Source organism: Vombatus ursinus, unplaced genomic scaffold (genome assembly GCF_900497805.2).
Source record: "Vombatus ursinus unplaced genomic scaffold, bare-nosed wombat genome assembly UNPS02010219.1, whole genome shotgun sequence".
In the NCBI taxonomy this organism is placed as follows: Eukaryota; Metazoa; Chordata; class Mammalia; order Diprotodontia; family Vombatidae; genus Vombatus; species Vombatus ursinus.
Genome location: NW_020949997.1, coordinates 7,459,875 through 7,479,206, shown reverse-complemented (window position 1 = coordinate 7,479,206; position 19,332 = coordinate 7,459,875). Strand labels below are relative to the sequence as shown.

General features: G+C 39.1%; 1 long non-coding RNA gene across 5 annotated transcripts in view; it reads left to right on the top strand.

Moving 5' to 3' along the window:
• Window positions 1-19,332, top strand: part of LOC114037096 — an 813,500-nt gene that overhangs the window by 791,165 nt on the left and 3,003 nt on the right. For all 5 annotated transcript variants that reach the window (XR_003568412.1, XR_003568414.1, XR_003568416.1 and 2 more), the window contains one exon: window positions 14,562-14,652. This is a non-coding gene — a long non-coding RNA (uncharacterized LOC114037096). The remainder of the gene's footprint in view (window positions 1-14,561; window positions 14,653-19,332) is intronic.

Here is a 19,332-nt window from a genome sequence, read left to right as displayed (position 1 = left end):
AGGAAGCAGCATAGGATGAGAGAAGAATCCTGAAAGGAGGTGGTAGGATGGGAGAGGGGGGAAGACAGTGAATTCCAATTTTGTTAACCTCATAATTTTGCCTTTGGCTTGCCCCACCTTATGATTAATGTTTGTGACAGGACAAGGGCCCATGTTCCCTCTAATTTGTTTAAGCTGTGAGAAGACCATGCTATCTAAACAACAGACTAGAAAGACTGAGCCCATGAGAACACAGTGTTGTATTTTACAATTAAATTAAACTTAGAACCAAGTTAATCTGACACATACTTGGTATTGTCCTACACAGGAACTAGGCATTAATGGTTACCAGTCCAAGAAAATGAGGATAATTCTGACTGCTTTTATAAAAACCAAAGTATTTCTGGGGTCAGCTGGAAGAAAGGTAAGGGTCCATGGACGTTCTGGGAGGAGAAGAAAGCTGCTTGGATGGCCTTCTGAAGAAGACCCTTGGATCTTCTTAACCCTCTCAGAAGGGCCTTCCCTTAGATCACATCACTCAGACTCATATTACACTCCTAAGGCCTCTGGCCCTAAATCTTTCCTACCCATTGCCTGAATTTTCCACCAGAGATTGAAAATCTCTAACAGATTTCAGGACTAAAGGAGGTGAATAGTTAGGAGGAGTGGAGAACTACATAATGTACCAAGGTTGTGGGGGACATTTTGGTCAGCCAGGTGGTGGCGGTGATGACAAAGATGATCATAATTATAGCTACATTTATACAGAACTTACTGTTTACAGACTATAGGCATAAACTCATTTAAACCTCAGGACAACCCAGTTAGGTAGGTATTATGACCCTCATTTTATAGATACCAGAACTGATACTTAAGTAAGTGATTTGCTTAGGGTTACACACAAGGATGTGTTGGAACCAGCTTGGACCCACTGGAGCCGATTGTGAAATGTTTCAGTGTGAGGATTTACACCTAGGAAATTGGCAAACACTACAAATCAGGGCTTGATCTACTTGTTTTGTCAATTGTTGAGGCTTAAGAAAGTGATGGAGAAAATAATAATACACAGTAAAACTTAAAAGTGTGTTGGGGAATACATTTTTGAGAGTTGTTTTTTAAGCATTTACTAGCTTCCCCTCAGTCACATAGAAGTCTTTGGCAAAGGTGGGATTTGAATCTGGGTCATAAAAAGAAATGGGGACTAAGGGAAGGAAGATGGGCAGGGAAACCCTAGAGGAAGTAAGAAAGCTCCAAGCACAGACTTTACTTCATTTTTCCTAGAACTGGCCCTACTTTCTCCTCTTATCCCAGAATCCAAAGGCCAATTAGGGGAATAATTGGGTTTCATGAGAACCATGGGGAAGGTATTTGGGCCTGAGGGTTAACCGAGGCCAGAAGAGAATGAAGTTTGTGGTCCCCAGTAACCTAACAAGGGTCTCACTCTTCCCCCAAAAGTCCATCAGTCAGAGATTCTTTGGATTGAGAAACAAGCACCATGGGAAGAGTAAAAAGGAGCTGAAGGGTAGACCAGCCAATTTGGCCTTTTTCTTAGCTTATGCAAAAGAGACCTGAATCTGCTCTGAAGGGAAATCCTGAGGCCAATTCATTCAACAGCACCTACTATATGCAAAGCTCTATATTAGGTGACAGGGACACAAAGATTTAAAAAAAAAATCTGTCTAGTTGTATGTAGGACTAAGATCCAAGTCAGGAAACTTAGAAATAGTTCTAGGGGTCTTTGTCAAATTTCACAGTGAGATTGACTGGACAATCACTACATGAAGGTTGGAAAACCACGTTCCCTGGAGATGTTCTGAGTTGTCAATAGTTGTACCCCTGGCTTGTGGTCTCTGCCACTTGCTGGCACCATCTGTGCAGGGTCAAATTCTGATCCCCCCAAATTCCCCTCATAAAGTGGCATTCTAGTCCTTCTACTGGTTTGGTTTTTTGTTTGTTTGTTTGTTTTTTGAGGTGGGCCTATGGCACTTGGTCCTTTGCTTCTTTAGGAAGAAAAGAAGCATGTAGCTCATTGTGGTAGGATTTCTACTCAAAATCACAATCAATGAATATAAACTTGAAAGTGTGGAAGGGTAAGCTTCAGTTATCTAGACAATTCACTCTTATGGGAGTCCCTCACTTCTAGAGGATGCCAGAAAAATTTTGTTTTGCTGTGCTGAAATCATGCTGTTATTTCCTAGTCACTGGGAAAAGAAAAGTTGAGTCTGGCTTGACTCGACTGCCATTCTCTGATGGAGACAGCTATTGAGTTCTGAACTGTAATTACCAAGCATCTGAGGAGCTATATTATTTGTATGGTTGGACTTCTGATTTTCTTGGAATTAATGTTATGTTTGTGACAGGGAATAACAGACCTCATGCCAGCATTCCCATGATCCTAGGCATGCTGGTGCATAAGGAGGAACAGTGGTATTTCTAATTGAAGACAAGCCAAAGATTCCTTTGACATGTTGTCAAGAAGTCACCAGAGGAATACGTGAATGAATGAATGACCAAACTGGAGCAATTCACTTCATTGCTGGGGGGGCTCAGTTTCCTTTTCTGTAAAAAGAGGGGGTTAGACTACATCTCCAAGACCTCTTTCAACTTCCAATCCTATGATCTGTGACTGACTAAAACAAATAGGTCTTCTGGTATATTCAGTTCTCTAGGAGTCTGTGTGTGTGTGTGTGTGTGTGTGTGTGTGTGTGTGTGTGTGTTTTAAAGAAGGTGAGGTAAAGGACAAGATGGGGGTGGGATCTGTTAAGAAAGTAGCCTTCATTCTATTTCAGCTGCTATTTATCTTTACTCATTCCATCTAGCCTATAAATAATCTTAGGCACAAATATTCTTTCCTCAAATAGGAGGTCCCAGAATAATAATCTCCCCAAATGAGGGGGTCTGTGTTTTTCTTCATGTCCATACTACTAATTACATACATATGTCCTAATACAGATCTTCAGATCATAGATTTTAGAGATACTGAGAACCTTTAAGTGCAACCCCCTCATTTAACAGATTAAAAAACCAGACCTGGTGAGGTTAAGTGATTTGTCCAAGATCTCCCAAGTAAGAAGCAGAGACAGTATTTAAATTTGGGGGGCCCTCAGTGCTTTTTCTCCACGCCAAACTGTCTCTTTTGCTCCCTTAAGGAACAAAGAATCGAGATTGAGATCTAAATGATCTGTTTCAGTCTTTCACCCAGAAAGAGCTGCCCTCTCCTCTCAGATCTGATCAGTCAGTTAACAAACATTTATTACCCATCACTCTTCACAATCCCAACACTGAGCTAAGGGCACAAAAAAAAAAAAAAGACACATAAGATATAGTTGCTACTCACAAGGAATTTATAATCTTACAGGGGTTCTCTGCAGACCTGGGGTCTGCAAACTTATTTCTAAAAATATGTTGATAATCATATTTCAATATAATTCATTACTTCTATGTATTTTATTTTGTGCGTTTAAAAATATCATTCTTAGAAATGGTCCATAAGCTTCCCCAGAGAGCCGAAGGGGTCCAAGACACACAAAATGCTTAGGAACCTAAGTAGTGCTGTAGATAGAGCTCCAGCTTTGCAGTCGGAAAGACTTGAGTTCAAATCCAGCCTCAGATACATACTGTGTGATCCTGGGCAAAGTCACTTTTGTCTGCCTCATTTTCCTCATCCACAAAATGGAGATAATAAGAGCACATCTACCTCACAGGGTTGTTGTGAAGATACAATGGGATGTTTGCTCCTTGCAAACCTTAAAGTGCTATATAAATGTTAGCTATTATTATGAGCAAGAGACTCATCAGTTTCTTCTTCTTTCCCATCCTATACACTGCTCTCTTTCCCTCGTCCCACAGTTCTCTCCTGAATCATGCCTGTGGCACTCTCTCCATGTACCAGCCTCCCAAGTCATCTCTTCTACACCCTTCCCTTATCTGTGAGGTTTTCCCAGACTGAAGGCTTGAGGCAGCTAGGTGATGTGGTAGATAGAGTGCTGGGCCTAGAGCCAGAAAGACCTGAGTTCAAATCTGGATTTGAACTTACTAGCTATGTGACCTGGACAAATCACTTAACCTCTGTTTGCTTCAGTTTCCTCGACTGTAAAATAAATTGGGACCTTGCAAGGTTGTTATCAGAATCAAATGAGATTATTTGTCAAGGACTTCGAACAGTGTCTGGTACATAGCAGGTGCTATATAAATGCTTGTTTCCTTCCCCTCTCCTTTCCAAGCTAGATCCCTTAATCACCCCTTAAAATACATTTAACTTCATAATAAACTTCACAAAAAGTACATCAACTTATATATGTAATTAGCTGTTTGATCATCCCTACGCCTTCTATGCATTTGTGTCAATTTTGTGGTTACTATGTAAGGAAAGAGATACAAGAGAGTGCAGTGGATAAAGAACCAGCTTTGGCATCAAGGCGACTCCCCTGACATATGTTGGCTGTGTAACCCTCGACAAGTCAGAGCATAGTTTTAGAAACGTAAAGGTTATATAGTATTTTCCCCTACCCCTCATTTTATGGATGAGGGAATAGGCTCAGAGAGGTTAAGCCCTTTGAGGTCAGGGACTTTTTCTCCCTTATTTCTTTTGTACCCCCAACACTTAGCACAATACTTGTGCGGTTCAGGGGAACCCAGATGAAGAGCCACAGCCTACAGAGATAGCTTTTAACAAAGTTTTTTGCTACTCACAAGTAAGGGGGAACAGCTGCCAGTCAATCAGTAGGTACTTATTAAGCACCTACTATGTGCCAGGCTCTGTTCAAGTCCCTTTTCTCAAACACACAGTCTAATGGGGAAGATGACATGCAAACAACCATGTACAAACAGGCTATATACAGGACACATAGGAAATAATCAACAGAGGAAGGGCACCAGAGTTTAGAGGGCTTGGGAAAGGCTTCCTCTAGAAGGTGGGATTTCAGCTGGGACTTGAAGGAAGCCAAGAGGCAGAGATGAGGAGGGAGAACATTCTCAGCCCGAGGGACAGCCAAGACAATGCTGAGAGCTGAGAGATGGAATGTCTTGTTGAGAGAACAGAAGGCTAGTGATACCACATGGAAGAAAATGTTGGGGTAAGGATGAGGGAGATGTAAGAAGACTGGAAAGGTGTGTGAGGAGTGAGGTTATGAAGGACTTTGAACGTCAAAAAAAGTTTTGTATTTTATTCTGGAGCTGATAAGGAGTCACTGAAGTTTATTGAGGAAAGGGGTGACATGGTTGGATTTGAACTTTAGGAAAATCACTTTACTGGCTGAATGAAGCATGGTTTGGAGTGGGGAGAGCCAAGGCAGGCAGACCCACCTGACTGCTATTGCAGTAATCCAGGGGTGAGGTGATGAAGGCCTGCATTAGAGTAGTGGCAGTGTCAAAGGAGAGAAGGGAGCATATTCAAGAGATGTTGCAAAGGTGAAATTTGACAGGCCTTGGCAACAGCTTGGGTGTGGAAGGGGACAGGTAAGAGATAGTGAACAGTCCTGGATGATTCCTAGGTTGTGAGCCTCAGGCACTGTGAGGATGGTGTTGCTTTCTACTACATAGGGAAGGGCGAGGGGGAATAGAGAAGGGTTTAGGGGAAAGGACAATGAGTTCAGTTTTAAACAAGTTGAGTTTAAGATGTCTATTGGACATCGAGTTTCAGATGTCTGAAAGGCAGTTGGAGATGCAAGTCTGGAGGTCAGCAGAGAGGTTAGGGCTGGATAAGTAGATTTGAGGAGAATCAGCATAGTGCTGGTAATTAAATCTACAGGAGCTGAAGAAATCACCTAGTGATATAATATAGAGGGAGATATAAAGAGGCCAGAAGAGGGCTCTGTGGCTCCCACACAGTGAGCATGATCTGGATCAGGGGTGGGGAACCTGCGGCCTTGAGGCCACATGTGGCCCTCTAGGTCCTCAAGTGTGGCTCTTTGACTGAATCCAAACTTCACAGAACAAATCCCTGTTTGGATTCAAAGGGCTGCACTTAAGACCTAGAGAGCCACATGTGGCCTTGAGGCCAAAGGTTCCCCACCCCAATCTGCATTAAGGTCCAGTGAAGGAGAAGGACTGGTCAGGTAGATGGAGAACTAGGAGACAGTGGTGTCCCCAAAACCTAGAGATAATAGAGTATCAAGGAGAAGAGGGTGATTGATAGTGTCAAAGGCTGTTGAGAGGTCAAGAAGGATGACGATTGAGAAAAAGCCATTGGATTTGACAACTAAGTGATCATTGGCAATGTTGAAGAGAAAAGTTTTGGTAGAACAATAAGGTTGGAAGCCAAATTGTTGAGAGTTAAGAGAGTGAAAGGAGAGGAAGCAGAAGCACCTATTGGATGTTAGCGACAAAAGGCAGAAGCTCTATTGAGAGTGGAGATGGAATGATCGTTGGTTTTTGTTTTTTAAGGATTAGAGCAGCACACAGTGGGGGTGGGGGTAGAGAGATCCTGTGCTAGTAGAAGGCCCAGAGCCCCTCAGGGCTCAAACTTACATAGTTTTAGGCAAAGGGACATACCAGTGGAAGACTGCCCTATTATCTATCACACCAGTAAAGTGAGGATAGTTTCCAATTTTCTTAATAAGGAGAGAGGAATGAGGAACAGGAATGTAGGGAACTAAACCCTAATCCTGCAAATTCAGCAAGAGGCTGAATGGGGCTAATAATACCCAGTCTGTGAGTTTATTAGCCTTGGCATTCATGCATCGTGGGGGATAGGGCCATACTAGTCACACTGGTTTTCACTAGTCAACAATCCATACACCTCCTGTCCCATTCCAGAACCTCATTATCCAGAAGAAAAGCTCTCCTCACTGGGGCATGTACAAGGAGGACAGTGAAGGAATTAGTGAGATGGTGTTAGATGCATTGTAGCACACAGTGGATTATGGTCAGGATTATATCATGCATAAGTCTAGGGTTTATCAAAGCACTTTGGATCTACTCATCGGGTATTTGTAGAGTCAGGTGACAGAACCACCAGCTGCCAAAGTTAGCTGTCATTGCTACTGCTTGAGTCAGGCATAGGAAAGAGTTCAGTGTTATTGACTCCACAACAGTATATCTGGAGGAAAAAACAAAAACAGGAGCATCCCCTCAGAAAGCAGGAACATATGCTACTGCCTGAGTCTGGTTGCCTCCACCATATAGGTTAGTTAGGATTGAAGATAAAGTCAAAAGTCAACTAGGAATAGTGATTCACAGTAGGAATAGTGCGAATGACATCAGAACATCCCCATTCATTTCCCATCTAGTGTCCAGTGTTGCCTATGGAAATAAAGAAGGGTACAGACCAGAGTCTAGGGTTCTCCTTCCCATCAGCCTATATTCTCTCTTCTAGATTTAGGTACTTCCTTTCCCACTAACCTACAGGGGAATTGTCCATACTGGGCAAAGTCCACACATCCTCCCCCTCCTCCCAGTTCCATGGCCTACCATTTCAGCTAGAACCTATTTATCATCATTTCCTTTGCCCAAGATTCCACTACTTCTGTGATCATTATTCAGGTCAGTTGTGTGCTCCCAATAGATTCCCCAGGCTATAAACTGGTTGTCCTAGGGAAGATAGTGGGGCCTTGGACAGGGTGAATGTGAAAGGTGGCTGATTAGTTAGGCAGATCATGAGGGCCTGACCAGCAGAGACTAAAGCATCAAGGGTGGTATCAATCAACTCCCTCCACTCTGACTTGTGGGGCCTATAGAGTAGACTGTCCACCCTCATGGTAGATGTGAATTGGGTGGGAGAAAAGAGTGAGTAGCCATTGGGTTATATGCCATTAGTCTTAACCTAATGGCTCCCTTCCTTTCCCTTCTTAGATAGTGAAGAATCAACCTGGAAGAAGATAGAGGAGAAGACAGAGGAAGATAGAGTAGACTTTGTAGCCAGGAAGAGATTGCCTTTTGTCTCTGGAACATAGGGCTTGTTTCAAGAATCCATTCCATTGTTCCACAATGTCCTCTGCTTGAGAATAGTAGAGAGCATTGAAGACCCATCCAATGCCCTGATTTTGGACTCATTGTTGAGTCCAGGCTGTAACTGGAGTTCCATTGTTACTAGAAACATAATCAGGATAGCCAAGGTGAAAGTAGATGTTCTTTTCACATCAGAGTAGGTGACTAGTCAACTGAAATTGTTCTCTTCAAGGTTACCTGGTGATCTTTTAATTCACAAATCCAATGGAATTTTCTTGATCTTCTTTCTTCTTGACCTCACTGAAGCTTTTGATACTGTTGATCATCTCTTCCTCATAGATATTTACTGTTTTTCTCAGTCCTCACTTAACAAGTCTGAAGCTACTTTGATGCTATTAACCACTATGGTCTTCTGCTAAATACTCTCTCCTTCCCAGGTTTTTCTGATACCATTCTTTATTGAGTGTCCTTTTCCTAGGCTAGATTATTATCCATATCACACCCTAAGGCTCTGCCCAGGGCTCATTTCTCTTCTTTCTCCATTTTCTTTTTCCTGCTGATACTATTAGCTCAAGTGGCTTTAATTATCATCTCTATGCTAATGACTCCCAGACACATATGCAGCCTTAGTCTCTCTCCAGACCACCAGTCCCACATCACTTAACTACCTAATGGTTATTTTGAACTTAATGAGATGCCTGAACACTGGCATCTCAAATTCAACGTGTCCAAAACAGAACTCATTAAATCCCCCCTAACCCTCACACAGACTCCCTCTTCCTCACTTACCTTTTTCTCTTAAAAGCCCTAAAATCCTTCCAGTCACTCAAGTTTCTAACTGCAGTGTCACTCAACTCTTCATTCTCATTCACTTTGCATATCCAGTCAGTTGACAAATCTTATTTTTATCTCCACAACATTTCTTCCATTCGTCCCCTTCCTTTCTCCTACACCTAGTTCAGAATCTTATCATCTGTCACCTAAATAGCCTCCTCATTGGTCTCCCTACCTCAAATCTCCTCCCTTTCCTCTCCATCCTTCACGTAGCTGCCCAACTGGTTTTCCAAAAGTGCTATGTCACTCCCCTACTCTACTCCTGTAACCCTATTACCATAAGAATCAAATATAAATTCCTCTGTTTGGCATTTAAAGCCATTTACACCCTTACCCCAACTTCCTTTTCCAGTTTTATTACACATTATTCTTCTTTGTATACACTATGGTCCAGCCAAATTGGACTTCTCACTGTTCCTCACACACAACATTCTATCTCCCATCTCCAGCCTTTCAACTGACTTTCTTCTATGCCCAGAATGTACTCCCTCTTCACTTCTGCCTCTTAGAAATCCCTAGTTTCATTCAAAGCTCAGCTCTAGTACTATTTTCTAAAAGAATGGAGCCTTTCCTGATCCTCCCAGCAACTAAAAAGCCTTACCTTCAAAATAACTATGTGTGTGTGTATGTATATAGTATATAATGATCTATGTACTCTAGGCTCATGATTCTCAGATCTACTTTCCAGCCCTAATCTTTCTCTTGACTTCCAGATTCACATCTCCAACTGCCCATTAGACATCTCGAACTGGATATCAAATAGACATGTTAAACTCAACAAGCCCAAAACTAAACTGATCCCCCTCCAAAACCCTCCCCACTTCCAGCCTTCCCTAATTACTGTCAAGGGTACCACCCTCCTCCCAGTTACCCAGGCTACCAATCTATTCTCCCAACCTATTCTTGGCTGCTCACTCTTTCATCCCACCATATCCAAACTGTTGCCAAGTCCTATTGATTTTAACTTTGTAACATCTCTGGTATACTTCCCCTTCCCTCCTCTGACAATGCCACCTCTCTGGTGTAGGCCCTTATCACCTGGACTATCACAATAGTCTGTCGATTTGTCTCCCTGCCTCCACTCAGCTGTCAAATTAATCTTCTTAAAGCGCAGATCTGATCATGTCATATCCTCAACCCCACCCCACTGGTTTTCTATTACCTCTAGGATCAAATACAAAATCCTGTTTGGCATTCAAAGGCCTTTACATCCTGGCCCCCTCCTGGCTTTCCAATCTTCTTATACCTTACTTTCCTCTAGCTACTCTGTGATCCAATGACACTTACCTCCTTGCTGTTTCCCTCACAAAACACTCCATTTTCATTCCCTAAGCATTTTACTGGATGTTCCCTATGCCTGGAATACTCTCCCTTCTCATCTCTGCCTCCTTGGTTCCTCAAACTACCAGCTAAAATCCCACCTTCTATGAGAAGGCTTCCTTGATCCCCTTATAATGGTATTGTCTTCCCTTTGTTGAGTTTTCATTTATTTATCTGATTTATTTATCCATTATTTAGCCAATTTATTCTGGATATACCTTGTTTATATATAGTTGTTTGCATGTGGTTTCTTCTGTTCTGCTCCATTCCTTGAGAGTGTTGTTTTGTTATTCATTTGTTTCAGTAGTGTCTGACTCTTCATGACCACATTTGGGGTTTTCTTGGCAGAGAGACTATAGTGCAGTTTGCCATTTCCTTCTCTAGCTCATTTTACAGATGAGGAAATGGAGGTACAAAGGGTTAAGTGATTTGCCCAGGGTCATACAGCTAGAAAGTGTCTGAGGCCATATTTGAAGTAAGGTCTTCTGACTGCAAGCCTGGTGCTTTATTCACCACACCACCTAGTATTGCTTTTATCTTTCTTTGTTTTCCCAGGGCTCAGCACAGCACCTGGCACATAGTAGGCACTTAATAAATACTTATTGATCAACATGTTTTTTCTGGCCATATTGTAAGCTCCTCAAGGGCAGAGTTTTATTCTTTTCTTTGTGTCTCCAATTCCTGGCACAGTGTCTGTCCACTCTCTGATCTGCGACTACTCCTTTTTCTCTCTGGACCCTGGTGACTCCCTCATATACCTGTTTGTCTTTCATATGTAAATATTTGCCTTGGTTTTTAACTTGGCATATAGACTAGGTAATTAATAAATTCTTTTCTAAAATTAGCTTTTGTTGATGTTTTCTGTTTCTTATATCATCATAGTTATTACCAGTGTACTTACCCCTTCCCTTTCCAGAAAGTCATCCCATATAACAGGTTTTTTTAAGAGGAAAAAAAAGTCAGTGTAACCGATTGATATATTGAAAAAAATCTGAAAACATGTGTAATGTGTAACACCTGTGAACCTTTCACCTCCACAAAGGGGAAGGCTGGAGGTGTCTTCTCATATCTCTTCATGTTTGAGCTTTATGATTTTGTTACATTCATTTTTGATTTTTGTGTGTATGATTCTTTCCATTTACATTGTTGTTGTCACTGCATACCCTGTTTTCTTAGCTCTTCTTACTTCATTTTGCATCAGTTCATGTATATCTTTCTATGCTTCTCTGTATTTATCACATAAATCATTTCTTACAGCATGGTAACATTCCACATTACATTCATGTGCCATAATTTGTTTAACCATTCCCTAATCAATGGGTATGTACTTTGTTTATAATTCTTTGCTAACAAAAAAAGTGCTGCTATACATTTTTTGGTGTATATGGGGATTTTCTTCTTATCAATGGCTTTCTTGGACTATAAGCCTAGTAATGGTGTCTCTGACTCAAAGGATATGGACATCTTGGTCATTTTATATACATGATTCCAAATTGCTTTCTAAAATGGTTGATGATCTCACAGCTCCACCAATAACATACTGGTGTCTTTATCATTCTATAACCCCTCCAACATTGACTATTGCCATTTTTTGTCATCTTTGCCCATTTGCAGGGTATGAAACAAAACCTCAAGGTTGTTTTGATTTGTATTTCTCTTATTAGTGATCTGGAACATTCAAGTCATAATGAGTACTTTGCAGTTCTTTTTCTGAGAACTTTTTGTTCCTATCCTTTGACCACTTATCTATTAGAGAATGGCTATTAGTATATATATATATATATATATATATATATATATACACGTACATATATATGTATGTATACATACACATACACATACATACACATACATACACGTATATATCATGTATATGCATATATATATATATATATATATATGTCTCGGACAACAAACCCTCATCACAAAAATTTGATACAAAGATTGTTTTTTCCCATTTGACCACTTTCCTTCTTATCCTAGGTGTGTCAATTTTGTCTGTGCAGAAGCTCTCCATTTTCAAATAATCAAAGTTATCTATTTTATCTTTTAAATAATAGTAATTGTAATAGCCTCAGTCTCTTGTTTGGTTAAGAATACATCTTTTACCCATAGCTATGAGGTATACAATCTGTTCCTCTTCTAATTTTTTAATAGTATGATCTTTAATATTAAGGTCATGTATTAATTTAGAATATATTGAGGAACATGGCATAAGGTGTTGGCCTAAGCCTAATTTCTGCAAGTCAGTTTTCCAGTTTTCCCAATAATTTTTATCAAATAGGAGCTTTTTTTCTCCCTCAGTAATTTGTTTTCCACTTTATCAAACACTGGGTTATTGAGTTCCATTGTTTCTGATTCTCCTTTGTCTAGTCTGTCCATTGAGTTATCTTTCTATCTTTCATCTACCTTTCTGTTTTTTTCTTTATCAATACCAGATGGTTTTGATGACTACTGCTTTATAATATAGTTTGAGATCTAGAAGTGCTATTTCCCCTTCACCTCTACCTCTTTTTTTTTTTGGCATTCAAGCTCCCACAGTTCTTTATTTGGATGTGGATAGCATTTTCCATCATGAGACTTTTGGAGATGTCATATATTCTTGCATTGTTAAGAAGGGCTAAGTCTATCAAAGTTAGTCATCCCATAACGTTGCTGTTATTGTGTACAACATTCTCCTGGTTCTGCTCACTTCACTAAGCATCAGTCCATACAAATCTTTCCAGGTTTTTCTGAAGTCTGTCTGCTCATCATTTCTTATAGTACAACAGTATTCCATTACATTCACACACCACAACTTGTTCAGCCATTCCTCAATTGATGGGCATCCCCTCAATTTCCAATTCTTTGCCACCACAGAAAGAGCTGCTATAAGTATTTTTGTACATATGGGTCCTTTTCCCATCTTTATGATCTCTTTGGGATACAGCCCTAGAAGTGCTATTGCTCACCTCTACCTCTTTTCATCATTTTCCTTGATATTTAAGATCTTTTGCTTTTCCAAATGAATTGTATTATTTTATTCAAGTTCTATAATGGTATCCCCTTGGTAATAAGGTATAAAATTAAAAGTGTCAATTAATTTTAGAAATAATAAAATTTTTATTATATTGGCACAGTCTAACCATGAGCACTGAATATTCCTCCAGCCATTTAAGTTGTTCTTTATCTCTTTATCTAGCACTTGGGAATTGAATTTATAAACGTTTTTATGTTTTCATAGATCAATCCCCAGATATTTTATGCATTTTGGTTTTCCGAAATGAGATTTCTTTCTCTATTTTGCTTCTTATGTTTTGTTATTATAATATAGAAAAATATTGAGTTTTGAATAAGCTAGCTGACTCCTCTGCCTGAAATTTTCTCTTTCCTCACCTCTGCCTGCTCAGCTCAGCAGCCATCTTTTTCCTGCTTTTAGCTTCTAGTCTTTTTGACTCCTGCACTCCTCTTCATAGCCTTGTATTTACTTTTTATATATTTTGTAGATAGATATAGATGTTGTTTCCCTCAGAATGTAAACATTTTGTTTGTTTTTCTATCCTCTACTCCTAATAGTACTAATACTTTTTTTTTTAACTGAACTTGTGATTTCATCTGTGCTCTTTATGAAGAACACCCTTCACCCATTCAGACAGACACCTACTATTTGATTTAATCTCATGTCTGGGGTTAAAGCAAAGACCCCTGGGTTCAAAGATTTACAGGAAATTGGTATTTGGGAAGCTCGTACAGGCTTGAATTGGATTACTATGCAGCAAAGTAAGTAGACAAAAAGCAAAGTGCACACACACACACACTGACAGACAGACACAGGGACAAAGATGGTGGGAGATAGGGACCATGGCAAAGGTCTTGGTGGCAATACATACTCAAGTGGGGTCTGAAGAGGGAAATGTTATTCCTTAAAGATGGGCTTGGTCTAGAACAGGTAATAGATACCAGATATAGGAACAAATAAGAGATGCAATATATAGGAGGGGACATTCCTAATCAGACCGTGGTGGGGAAATGCCCCAGGTCACTTATTGATATCAGATTCAGGTCGGGAGTTTCCAAATTCTAATCTGATATTAGGTAAGGATTTGAGTTGACAATCGAGAATCCCAAGAATGGTTGATGGCTAGCCTTGTCCAGTCAGAAGCTGGGATTATTTACATGTTTAACATAGGATCAGGATTAAGTCAGGACAATGGAATAGCACACTGCCTTATACGTATCTGGTTATTATAGCCTATGTGACTCCACATTGAAGCACTATGATTTAAACCTAAGCCATCAAAAAAATATTGAAAAAAATCACAATAATCCCATCTCCCTTGCAACTTGTAGGACTAGAGTTGCCTGGGGGCACTGATAGTTTAAAGTGACTTGCCCAGGGTCACACATCTAGTGTGTCTGAGATTGGACTTGAACCCAGAAGCTTTCCTGGCTTCAAGGTGAGCTTTCTATCCACTGTGGCAGTCTGCCTTGACTGACACATGATAGATACTTAAATGTTTGTTGATAGGAGGCATTTAATAAATTTTTTAATTGAATTGCAGCCTCATTACATGGAGAAAGGCAGTTAGAACATTCCACAATCAAGCTTGTCAGAAACCCTGCTTAATCCTAAACATTTCTAACATATAGAAGGTAAGAATTCTCTAATTACTTTGTACTCTTTTGTACCTTATTTTCATCTAAGAAAATCATTAACAACTCTGAAATAACATAGAAAGACAAACTTTAAACTATGATTCAGAAGTGAATTCAGAAGTGACTAAGTTTGATCTTGTCTAGCCTGTGGCTAAAAAGTATGACATGCTTATTTTGAAATATCTTAGCGTTTTAAGGAAATACAGCAGAGCCTTTATTACAATCTTGATTTCATTTTGCTCTCTCAGTACTTACTATCACTTGCAAGTCCCTGGTACGAGGCCACGCATCAAGGAAGCACCTTCTTCATTTTCCAATTGTGTTGTATCTTTTATTTCAACTTAGCACATTTGACAAATTCTTTCAGGGAGTAAACTAAAGAACTCAATCTTATTTACAGTCTAACATGTTATTGCAGATATACTTTATAGGAAATAGTCATTGAGAGGAAAGCTGAGCTATTGATACAACTTTCCCCAAAGAAAAAGGGGAATTTAACAGGTGACCTGTCATTTTTCCTTTACAATGTTGTTCAGAAAAACCCTTACTCTTCTCTCTCCTTCTAGGGGACAGCAGGCCCCATATTAAATTGGAATATTATAGGATCATAGATTTAGAGCTTGAAGGGATCTCAGGAGCCATCTGGTTCAAATCCATTTTACATGTGAGAAAACTGAAGTCCAGAGAAGCTGTGACTGGCCCAAGGTCACATGGATAAGTGCTGAGGCAGGATATGAACTTAGTTTCTTTGACTCCAGAGCTAGTTCTTTCCTCTATATTATGATAAATTGTGTTTCTCTGTGTGCTGATCAGGTGGTACAATTTTTATCTAAGCTTTATTTTATTGGTGCACAATGAAACACCTATGGATTAATCTTTGAGGAGAAAAAAAATTGTCTTTTAAAAACTCACTTGTAATAAAGGCAGGGCTAATTTGGAAGTGTTAAGACTTAAGGCAAGACTGTACTACCACTACACATAGTAGTCCTCATCTGAACTAGTATTTAATCTTTTCCTATTTTTCTCAAGTTACAGCCAATCACAGAATTTCAAAGTTGAAAGGGATTCATCAACCATCTAGTCCAACCTAGTCCCGAAAAGGGAATCCCCACTCTGCTCTACTTAAGAAATGGCCATTCGAGCTTCTGGTCTTTGTTGAATACAGCTAGATCCCAGTTAGTATGAACAATGAATCCTACAAAGTAGTCCCATTATTAAAATTCAGACCACATTATTTCTATTGGGCTGAAACCAATGACTATATTTTACATAATTATAACTTAAAATGTTATAACTTAAAATATTTTACATAATTATAACAACTTAAAATATTAAAGTATTATTAAAAATAAATGGAGTTGAACTAGATGGTTCCAAGGTCCCTTCCAGCTCTAAATCTAAAATATTAATGAAATTTAAATACTTGGGACCACTTTACAGGATTTGTTATTTGCACTAATCAAGACCTTGTTGTATATTAAGTCTGCTCAAAGGCCTGAATTCTATTGTTTTAATTGAAGAATCCCTGAAGAAATCAGCCTTTATTTTCGCCTGACCCTGGGCTGTTCTTTGCTTAATACAAACAACTTGTGCAGTTGGGGTAAGAAACTCAGGTCATCTAATTGCAGCTGATCTTTCTAGATCTGTAAAAATTGTGACCTAGGATTCTCCTGAACAGGCAAGAAAACAAGAATGTAAGTTTCCTCAATTAACGTGGTTTATGACCACATCATAGTAAAACTTAAGTGTGCCAATGGTTTCCTGTAGGCAACACAGCACTTTGGAAACACCAGAGTAAAATAAGGGATTCATTACTAATTCTGTGTTTGATTGGCATAGGAAGGATGAGACATTAGACTATATGACTTCTATCAGATGAGAATTTTATGTGAACTGTGATTTTTTTTCTTATTGGTCATTACTTTCTTAAAATTTAAAAACAATATTTAATATCATCAGCTACTTTTCTGCCTGTTAAGAAAAACCTTTTACTTATAAATCTTCAGGAATGACTTAAATCATGTTATGGGCTAAATAAATGAAATATCTTAAATGTCAGTAACTTCAAAGAGTCCCCAAACTAAATTTAATTGATGATACAAATGCCTGTGGCAGCATGTAGCAGACTGGAGTCTTGTCTTAAATAGGTGATAAAATGGTGAATTATAGTCCTTCTTGTATGACTTAATTGTCAAAGAGAGACATAAAACAGACTGCTCATGTTAATATTAAAACCCCTGTGCTTGTTTCTCTCTCTTCACCCCTCCCCCAACCCTTTTTGCTCTAATCTGTAGACTAATGTGTTTAAACATAACTGGCCTAGGAATGACAGCTGACTTTATTCCTATTTAGTAATTTATTAGTCTACAATCTTGGATAAAAATAGCCTAATCTCACAGGAGCGTAGAATTAGAGCTGGCAAGGAACTTGAAGGACATCCAGTCCAACTTCCTCACTTTACAGATGAGGAAACTGAGGCACAAAGAGATGAAATGATTTGCTCAAAGTCACAAGCGATTTTCCCATTCTACAGCATGAGAACAAATTCTGAAGCTTGTTAGGATATGTATTAACACTCAAAAAGTACTTCTTGGAGAAGTAGCAAGTGATACAACCGCTTTATAAAGTTTCTCTTACAATTAAAGTGGCCTGTAGCTGTTTGCACCCTGGTGCTCCATGCCTAGAATGCATCTTAGAATCCCTGGTTTCCTTCAAACCACAGCTCCCATGCTACTTCCTACACAAGTCCTAAGTTGCTCTGCCCTGAAATAACTTTAGATGTATCTGCTATTTATTTAATGGCGGCTCATGCTTTGTCTCTTTTTCCTCCCTTCAGCGGAAAGCAAGCAACCTGAAGGGACTATTTTGTCTTTGTGGTCCTAGCAGTAAAATGCCCTGTACATAAGTATTTAATAAATGTTTTGGTGCCTTGCTTCTCCCTAATGTGCCTATATCACAATACAATTATCCCTTCCACATCATGAGAGTTAGGGGTGGGATGCCTTTGCGATCTGGAAAATCCACGTAAAATTTTTTGGCCCTTCCTTCATACCAGAGAAGTCTGAATTTTTCCTTTTTCTTTTATGAGGTGTTTACAGTACCTTATTGTAAAATTTGGGTTAAGTATTTGGCCATAGGCTATATGTAGGTCAATGTTAGCTAAAAATAATGTATGAAAAAGAAATTTCTGAGCTTCTAAACGTTTTCTGTGTTACCTGATGGCCTTTTTTGCATGTCTTCTGCAGCTTCTGCAAAACTCCCCAAAAATTCCAATTTAATTTCTTATGCACAACATATCAAAACCACAATGGAGAAAGTTGCATTGTGGAAAGGATAACTGTACTATTATAGTATTTAACCCTCTTTAAGGTTTGAGGAATACAGCACTCTTTTTATACTATTTACCTCAATTATTTGTAATGAAACATTATTTCTTTAATTTGAATATTCCCTCCACCATTGAGACAGAAACCTTTCCATGCCTTAGTAGATGGTCTTCATGAGCAGCTTTGGCCAAAAACAAGGCATCTGGTGGTCAACCAGGTGATTTGAGTATCAGACCAAAAAAAGTTCCAAAAATTTATCTTACAAACTTATTACAAATGCAATTCAAATTTAGTAAAGCAAACCTGTAACAAAGGATTAACTACATTTAAAAGTCTCAGCACCGATTTTTCTGCTTCTTTTTTTTTCCAGCAATAAGTAGTATTAAAGTACATGTGGCAAAAATCCTCCAATTACTCATTTGAGATTTCTGTATTCTATATTTCTTCCTCCAAGGCCAGACTTCAGTTTTTCCCAAGCATCTTGGGTTTAATTCATATCCCAAATGCTACTGTTTTTAACAACAATGAAACAAAATGGCATAGAGTGGCAGTCACAAAACTTTACTTAAGACAGTAGTGATTATACTTACAAAGTCTCATTATGCATAGCACAAGGAAGGGAACTACTTCTTTCCAGAGTTAAGCCACAATGTAATTTCGAACTAGAACAAAATAGGAACTCAACTCTTGTAGGAGAGAGCTTAACCTACACCAAGGTAAAGATGTAGATTGGTAGAAACACCAAGCTACAAGGCCATATTGGGCTATTTCCTAATAAAGTAAAGTATTATTAGCAACACTATATCATCTTTCCCTAAAAGGGTAGCCTTTGTACATATTCATGTAAAAAAGGCTTTGTAGGCTAATGGTTCATATATGCAAAAGGGTGTGATGAAAGCTTTACTGTGTACAAATGTAAATAGATAAAATCAAATCACATAATACATCAATAGTTCTTAAAATGTGCTATTTGCAAACTTAATACCCTTGTAGTATGCACTACATTTCACAGTATTTGGTATACTGATTAGAATGATGATGAAGCAGTTTACTTATTCTATCCTCAGAAAGCAACTGCATCCAAGCACAGCAAGAGTATCCAGAATGTAGCTACCATCACCCTCAAAGGCAGCATGGCGTGGGGGAATGGTCAGGACATCCGGGAAATCAATTCCTGGCTTTGATTGTTACATGGTCTCTCTGTGGTTGTTTCCTCATGTGTGGATTTTAAAAAATCTACTATCTTACCATATGGGGTTGTTATAAACAAAGTGCTCTTTTAAACCATAAATAATTATATAAATGTGAGAGTTAAAGTGCAAAGCACAGTCAGCCAAGGTCCCAATTAGTG